At 40.7% G+C, this 9,490-nt stretch overlaps 1 pseudogene; it reads left to right on the top strand.

Moving 5' to 3' along the window:
- The window catches only part of LOC142845108 (cystatin-D-like), a 51,018-nt pseudogene extending 41,746 nt beyond the window's left edge, over positions 1-9,272 (top strand).
- Positions 9,273-9,490: the final 218 nt, after the last annotated feature.

The raw sequence follows: 9,490 nt of genomic DNA on the forward strand, positions 1-9,490 counted from the left end.
TCCATATGGTGGGATGCCTCACTCTGCCTTGATGCATGGGAGATGGGCTTGGTCCTGCCTTAACTGAATATACCAGGCCTTGTTGACTCTCCAAGGGAGGTCTTACCCTTTCTGAGGAGTTATTGGGGGTGGGTTGGGGGAGATGCAGGGGAGCAGGAATTGGGGAGGAAGGAGAAACTGTGATTGGAATATAAAATAAATAAGAATAAATATATACAAATAAAAACAAAAACTATGTCATTAGGAGTTGTTTTATTGCTATGTTTCTTTAGCAGAGCAATAGCAATAGGTTTTCTAGTAGGGCCTGCAGCCTATCTAGTCTCCTATTATTGGCCACTTAGCTGTGTCAAGTATGGGTTTCATTTAGTGAAGTGGGTCTTATATCCAATCAAAAAGTGGTTGGTTACTCCCATAACATTTGTGCCTCCATTGCACCAGTATATCTTGCACATAGGTCACACTGTAGATCATAGTGTTTGTAACTGGGTGACATTGATGATTGCCTTTTTCCTCTGAGAGCAGCAAGAGTGACTTCCAGTTCCTCAGGATAATCTGGGAAGAGTTTCTGAAGCAGGAAATCACGATTAAAATACATTATACAAAAAGAAATTTTAATGAAAATTTAAGATAATTTTTGTTTATTTTAGGCAACATTTCTTCATAAGATTTAGTTTGCAAATAAAGACTATGTGTTGATATAGCCATAATAATTTTACAGACAGGTTACTTATTCATTTATAAGTGTCTATAATTCTAGGCAAGCTTACTAGTATTAACAAAAAGAAAACATAACAATACACCAAATAACAAAAACTTTTAGTTTCTTAGTGCAAATAAAGTTATGTTTACAGTGAACTGGAGTCTGGTTTTTTTTGTGAAATAGCCTAGAAATGATGTATACCCCTTAATTAAAAAGCCTTTTATTGCTAAAGATATTACAATCAATCATCAGAACCCACAGGGTAGTACCCTTTTAGTTGTGCACATTATTCCAGGATGTTGCAACTTCTGATTGATCACAATGGTAGCTGTTAAATGATAGAAATCACTGTGGCATTTTCTCAAAATAACACATTCATGAATATTGTCCAATTGATTGACTTTTTATTTTTAAAAAATCCATGTAGTGAGAGACAATGTTTGATAACATTTTATAAGCTGCTATATTATTATTAATATAATGTATCAACAGCATCTTTTATAGTCAAGAAACCAAATTTAAGGAATGAAGAATATAAACTGTTGCTAGCCCCTCAGAGAAAACTTATATACCTTCAGTTAAAATCTATGTTGCTATTTTGCTCGCTTTTCATGAACCTAAGGTATCCACATCAGAGAGTCAATATTGATCAGGGCTACAGCCTTACAAATGGATTAATTAAATAATAAGATTTGGATGACCAAAAGACACTCTGATGCATGGGCTGTAGAACAGATGTTACCAGTGCCTTAGAGACTATACTACTGTAATCCACCTCTGTCAGAACTCTTAGATGACAAAGTGCAATGCCCATGACCACTGATATTTTGAAAGGAATGTTTTGAAACAGTAGGACTCAATATGGGCGTCAAATACTCACTGAACCATGTTGTAAATGGGTGTCCTGCCATCCAGGAATGATGATACTTTAGTGTAATCTTAAGGAATCTAGGATTTTCAAGACAACAAAGACCTCCACTGTCTAGTCACTTTAGCCAATAACTGCATTGACTCTTAATAAGAGAATCAATCTGTCCTTTGAAGTTTGAAATTAGACCTTAACTTCTCCATACAAGTTGTGCAAGTCCTAGGCAGCTTCATCTAATCTTAGGCAATCTCACTCACATTGAGAAGCTATTATTCACTCAAACAATATTCTTTGACGTCTCAGCTGTATATTCTGTATCATGTGTTATAGCTTCTACTTTAGCACCTGCTGATTCCTCTGTATCTCTATACACAGGGCCGTTAGACTCTTCCTATTGCATTCCTTCTGGCCAGCTCTCACTTACTACCAGCCCCAAGGCCAAAGCAGGGCTGAACAGATGCCAGCTGACCACCACTCCACCACTCCAACGACCGGCCTTGGTGCAATTTAATCAACTAAGCACCACCTGATGTTTCTAGCAACATGGGATGTCTTCATTCTAAGGTCATTTGTCATAGCAACAATTTTCTATACAAAGGACAAGATCAAAAGAATAAAAGAACCAACTGTCTATTCAGAATATCCTATACCAATTTCAGTCTTCAGGGACACATGTCAGACCAGGCCTTCTCTGTCCTAAACTGAATTTGGTTCAGCCCACAGAGTGCCAAGCTTAAAATGTTTATACACATGGAGAGAACAAGTATAGAGAGCAGATAAAGTCCCAAATGAATGAAGTCCTGAGTTAATGTGTATTTTGACATTAACACACCTATTTTGTGGATTTCCCCAGGCCTTGGACCTATGGAATAATCCAGAAAGTATTACACATATGGGCCAACTCAAGAAAATGGCAAAGTGTTTCTTGGGAGTCCATTTAAGAGTGTTTATTAGCAATTGATAAGTATGCAAATACTGGCAACGACAGCTTGCATAACTCTGATGTTTACAGCCTGAGATTGCTCTACCACAGAAACTTCCTTCCTATATTATTTGACTCCAAACCTTCTGCTGTCCCTAATAAACACACTGAAGGGTAGTGGTTAGAAGCTGCACTGATCCTAGGTTCACTCTACATGTGTTTATGTATTTGTCTTTTTCTTCATTCACTTTTTGCCCATAGGCAGGGTCCCAGCACCAAGACCTGTGGGTTATAGCAATAGAGAACTGACAATTTGGGTTAAGAATAAAGAGCCTTGAGGTATTGGCACCTAAAAATACTGCTGAAAATCTGTTACCTAGAAGACCAGAGGTAGAAGTAATGGCAAGTTGTCAGGCACAGACACCTTCAGGCACACCACTGGGTGTGATCAGGCAGCAGAGAGCTTTCTGAGTATATTACATAGGTTTGTTGGAGGGGTGTCACAGATGTATGGACTCACTAAAATTCCTCCATGAAAAATGGAGCATTCATCCTAAGTTAACCTTGTCTTCCTCCTAGTGAGTTCAGGAACGCCAGGTAAGTGTTCCAAACAGAGGGAAGAATGCTGAGACTCACCGAGTGAAGAAGCAAGAACAGACCATACACTAGCATTCATATATCTGCCCTCTCCTCAGCCTGATCCCACATCCCACATACATTGTGCTTACACCTGCCAGAGTGAAAGACCCTATAGTACCCCTTTATTACTCAGACGTCCTCCAGTGCTCCTTGTTTCTAGAAGAGGCAAGGGCTCTTATGTCTCAGGGTCATAATCTCTGTCTGTAGTTCTGGTTCAGTGCCTTAGACAGAAGCTCTTATCCTTTTAAGATCTCAAAAGCCACTCCCTCACAAGTATCCAGTGGCACCTCTTTCCCTCTGGCTTCCCTTCTCTCTCATTTACTGCAAGTAGTGCATTTATAATTTCCTGAACTTGATTGATTCTCCCTAGAACACAGCCTACTATGTGATTGTACTTTATTATGGTTTATGTACACATAGCCATGAGTTGCTAGAAATAAGTTCAGTTTGAAATACTATCTGCCATAATAGTACAAACACAGAATCCAAAGATTTAATACATATGTGCACCAAGGAATGTAAGCTACTTGATGGTTGTATATCATGTTTTTAGTACACATTGTCATGAATTTCTAGAAGTAGGTCCTATCTTAAGGACTATATGGTCTAATAGTACAAACACAGAATCCAAAGAATTAATGCATATGTGCACCAAGGATCATAAGGTATCTGTGAAGAATTTTTCCTACATGGTGAAATAAAATTTGACATGCTAAGTCATAAAAATATATTGAAAATTTCACCTACTTCTTATACATTTTTAATGTTTACTAGAAAATTTAAAGCTATATATAGGTTCACGTCCTTTCTGTATCGAGCTGCTAACTGTAATGTCATATATAAGACTTAGTCACTAGAATCTTTTTCTAAGTTCTAGAGAACCAGGCCCGAGGAAAAGTTCTAGAAAGTTCATTTACAGAGTGCTCTGACTGATACCTGTTAGTTGTATAAAGGAAATCATTTGTTCTTTTCCAAATAAAGGTTAATTCCATGCGTTTGGCAAAGAAGTTACCCAGGAAAGGGCACTGGTTATCTCTGGAACCTCTGAAATAACATCTTTGAACTGGGGATTTCCATGTATTGGTATTATGTCTGCCCCTGACCTGCAAAGACCTCAGGAAGCAAAGCTGACATTTCAAAACTATATATATATATATATATATATATATATATATATATATATATATATATGCGCCTTTTAAAGCCGGAAGGGTAAGAACTTATTTGTGGAGACAAAGGTGACATGGATTTATGAGATCTTAGCTGGAAGACTCATAAGGAGGAAGATTAGGGAGAAGATATAAATGGCAGTGGAAAAAGAAAAGACACAAGACAAGGTGTCGAGACTGGGGGGAAAAGATCCCAGAGGAGGAAGAAGAGGTGAAACAAAGAGGTGTTGGTAAGACTGAGTAAAGGAAGATCTAGGGATGGGGCCAGTCTGGGTGGAGTGAGGAGGACCTGGGCAATTGACTCTGCAGGTTAAAAAGCCAGGCAGCACACCAAGAACACTCTGGATTCCTCTGTTCCTCTGCAGCTCCACTCTAATCAACCATGGCCAGCAACCAGAGCCTCTCATTGTCCCTGTGGGCTGCTCTAGCCCTGACACTGGTCATAGCTGCATGTCCTGTAACAAGTACTAATGTTGAGAACAAGAAGATCATAGTGGGACATGTGGAGCCTGCTGTCCCGAATGATGAGGAGGTGCAGAAAGCGGTGGATTTTGCTGTTGAAACCTACAATGATTTGACCAATGACATGTAAGTTAGCAAGCCAATACAAGTGATGAGCTCCAGTCAGCAGGTGGTTCCGTGGCAAAGGGTAATGGAATGAGTCTGTCCTTTACAGTGTTTGCTGGTATCCCCTATCACTCCCTTATTCTCCTACATAGCCTCAACTTCTGTGTCTCTTCACTGTAGGGGGTACAAATTGAACCATAACATGAATCTATTCTTTCTTGCTACTCAAACCATAGTCTAAGCAAGTATCTTCAGTTCTATAACCTTCCATGATTATGTTTAGAATTGTCCCACTACATTAGCTAGAAATCCATCTAGAGATTTGTGGTTGATTATCTATTGCCTCATTCTGTTTCCCAGTTCCAACTGGCCGGAAGCACAAAGGCTATCAGAATCTTCCATAACTAACTGTTACCACCAATTCTATGTGGTCAGTGGATAATATTATCTAAATGAGTACAGGAAAAGAAAATAGATCCCGCTGAAAGCTCACTATGACTGAGTTTTAAATTTTTAAGTGTCTTTTCTTAAATAATATTAAAAGAAAATTTAAAATTTTTAAATGATTTGTGTGTATGTATGTGTATGACCTGTGTGTTTTAGAGAGAGAGAGAGAGAGAGAGAGAGAGAGAGAGAGAGAGAGAGAGAGAGAGACCACCTGTGAGAACCAGAAAAGAGTAGGAGTTACAAATGGTTAGAAGATTTATTGGTACCAAGGATCATACTTAAGCCCTCCTGAATTCTCTCCAGCCATGTTCTCTTCCTTCTTCATTAGTGCACAATTTTAACACATACACAGACAGACAGACAGACAGACAGACACACACACACATACACACTTTGTGTTGCTGCAAGGGCAAATTTTCAGAGTAGCACAGTTTCCATGCAGTTTCTTCACCCCGATGTTACATTCAGCCATACTTGGTCCATACTTCACATTGTCTCAAGTGTGTGTGTACTGGAGTGTGTGATTATGAGCATTTAGTTTTTAATGCATTGAAAGTAAATACTCCCTTCAGTGAACAGTTCTTGCAAGTAATGGCATCCTGTACAAGGGCAAGATTCCATTTACAAAATCAGGAATGAACAGACAAATTCAGTTACCTCACTTACAGATTCATTCTGTTACTGGTGTGATGATTGACATCCCCAGTTTGGGCTGATATCCTCATCCAATTTCCTAAGGATCTTCCTTCTCTCTGACAGTCTCTACTCAGCTTCCCTGACCTTGAAATATGGAAGGATCCATTCAGCTGTAGCAAACAGCCGTGTTCTACTCAATGAGATCTTGCTCAGTCATATGCTCTGTATACAATGCTATGGCCCAGGAGCACTCTAGCCATTTTAGCTTGTGTACATCTTTAGGATGCTCCACGGTATAATCCTATGAGGACACATATCTCAGGAGTTCCTATCTCTAAGGAATACATGATACTGTTGACTGGTGCTCAGTCTGGATGCTCTAATGTTTTCTCAAAGTTAATATCAGTCACCAGGCAGGAACCCTCCTAAATCTACTAGGCAAATACCTTCAAACTGTCATAATAAGTCTTGTTGCTGTGTACATGGTAGTCCTGAGTATCTTGGGGAGGAACACTGGAGTTGGTGCCATTATCTTAATATGGGAATATTACCAATACCCCAGACATTGTCTCTCTCTACATAAAGAGTACCTTCTTGGATTCAGCCTCTATAGCTTGGAATTATCCCTCATCATGTAGAGCAGTTACCAAGATTAGACAGGATCAGAGACAGCATTAAAACCTACTTTTTTGGGGGGGGGGTTGAGACAAGGTTTCTCTGTAGCTTTGGAGCCTACCTGGAACTAGAACTTGTAGACCAGGCTGGTCTCGAACTCACAGAGATCTGGGTCAGCTTAAAAGGATGGCTGGTGATTAAGTGGGATATATTTTGTCTAATTTCAGTGAGCCCATAGCAACGTAGCCATAACATGATCCACACACATATGTGTAAATCTCATTTTTCTTCCATCTTGAACATTCAGGTGACTCAAGATCAGCCCTACTTCTCTTCCTTCCACCATTTAGTATCACAAACTTGGACATATTATGTCCTTCCGAGGTTTCACCGTCCCTGTTGGACCATTCCATTGTATAATGCCATTGAGGAAATGTAGGAGAGGTATAGACCATAGACTCTGTGGATCCAGCTTCACGGGAGAGGAATACAGGAAGAGAAACATTGAGAACCTTGTTCCTGGTTGTTCAAGGCAAGAACTAGAGTTCTGTTTCCAGGTACCTAACCTCCTGATTAATTCCCTCCCTGACAAGTTTCATCTGAAATGCCTAGTACAAGGAATGGGTTAAACTCATCTCTAATTACACACACATGGAAGATTGTTCAAGATGTCACTACAACAACATCATCATAAACAATCACACTAAAAGATAGGGCAGTTTGGGCCACTTTCCTTTTGACTTAAACCATCATCATGTGCACACATTCCACATTTCCCTACCCTGTAAAGGGACAAGTCTTGATAACTACTTGTAAATGGAGGGAATAATCATCCTATGGGATGTGCGCTGTGGTGAGGATACAATTGAAGGTAAGTCATCAACCTGAAGTCTTCCTAGAGTTTACCACTACCATTGCCTCCATAGTAACGGTCAGCAGGGTTGAGTTTGTCTTGTGTGCAAACCAGATCTTTTGTTTGTTCTTAGAGCAACCTTAGGATTGGTTATCACCCCTGGCTGTCTCCCTAGAACTTGTCTTCACTTTTTGAGCCCACTGAAGCAATGGTCATTCTTTGGCCTCTGCGTTCCATTTTCTGATACTGCTTTCTCAGAAGCACAATGTACCCTCTAACAGTTGATCAGAAGAAAACAAGGTGCAATTCAGGCATGTGCTCCTCTATTGAAAGGAACCTAGTGTGTGATAGTTCTAGGAGTTCATGGATGGAGCTATGAACACATTAACTCTGTAATCTAAGCTGAATGCATGCCTATGAACTTGGCTAGTGAAACGTATGTAATCCTGCTCTTTTCACTGTAGGTCGTGGGTGGGATGAACTTCTACTTGAAAATAAAGTTTGGACGAACCACATGTGTCAAAGCTCAGTTTGTTGATTTGGCTGATTGCCCCTTCAATGAACTGCCAGATCAGCAGGAGGTATGTACATGGACTAAAACCTGCAGGAGTTATCCTGCAGGTTGGGGTGTGTGCAAACTTGTAGGTTTATGAGTGCACATGCATCTGGGATGGTTTTTGTGCAGTCATGTAAGTATATGGCAAAAGAAAGGTGTATATGTGTATTTTCTGTAAGCATGCATTTGTTATGGGGCATGATGGTTCATGAATAGGTGTGTTTGGATGATGTGATGTCAGTTTATGATGATACAAATACGTGCTGATGTCCAGTGATAGAGGAATGGGTAAATTTTCCATAATATTAATTCCATTGCTCAGTGAATTTTCCCTGGGAATTGGAGTGTTACCTCTTTTAGGAATGCTGGCTGCCGAAGTGATGGAGTCAGCTTCAGGGATAGTTTCTGAAGAGCAGGAACTTTACTCAGTCCCAGCCCGAACCCCCTGCCCAGATAATACCACAGGGACTATAGCCCTCTAGGTGAAATGCTCCAATGTTGTCCCTGATTCTCCTAGTCTCCCTAGGGATGAAGCTAGTTTTTGAAGTTTTATGGTTCTGGAGATAGCTACATGCCTCTTGTCACCCCTCCCTTCACTCTGTCATTTTCAGAAGTGTTTTTTATATCCCTCATTCTTCCATTCATGACCCTCTTAGTGCTGGTCCAGGTTCTGGAGGTGAAGAAACCCAGAGACCCTGAGTCTTATTTTCTGAACTGACTCCGAGGATTCTGTGCCTCATCTTCAAGTTCTTCCTTAGGGAAGGAGGATGCAGAATCCCATGAGCCACTAGAGTGAGGGACATGTGTATCTGAAGGACTGGAGGCAATGAGAGAAAGAATGAATGGACGCTGCAGAGTCAGTCTGAGTACACTGGGACTTAAGAGGATTCCCACTTCACCCTGACATCTCAACCTTTCCTTTTCACTGTACCCTAAACTGATTGTTCCTCACTCTCCTCTTTTGTAGAAAACTATCTGCAATTTCGAGATCAACACTATGCCCTGGGAGAATGAGATCTCCATGACAAACTTCAGCTGTCTCAGTGCCTGAGGATCTACACTTGGCTGCAGTGTGCTGATTTCCCCCTACTCTAGCTTCTGCTTTAGTTCCCCTTTCCTCAGACAAGGATCTGAGCCCTGAGTGATGTCTCTTCAGAATGCAAAGATCAGTAGAACAGGATGCTGCAGGCAGACCCTGCACACCTAAGTGATTAATTCCTTGTTGATTTCTCCTTCTGCTCTCCAAATGCACCACTGTGTAGCATTGCTTACACTTTTCTCAATAAAAGACTGCCCCAGCTTCTTCTGAGTTGTTTCTGTCCCAAGGCATGTGAGCAAGGAGAATGGAGCACTGAGGATATGGAGCTTCACACTCACACGTGCATATCACAAGAAACATGACCTTAGGGGACACACAGTTCTTGGAGTGCATACAGCAGAGATGAGCTTGCATTCTACTGTCCACCTGTTTATGGTTCCGGAGAGATGTAGATGGGGCTGGGAGAGGGGCAATGAGCT

The sequence above is a fragment of the Microtus pennsylvanicus genome, chromosome 2 (assembly GCF_037038515.1).
Source record: "Microtus pennsylvanicus isolate mMicPen1 chromosome 2, mMicPen1.hap1, whole genome shotgun sequence".
Classification (NCBI taxonomy): domain Eukaryota; kingdom Metazoa; phylum Chordata; class Mammalia; order Rodentia; family Cricetidae; genus Microtus; species Microtus pennsylvanicus.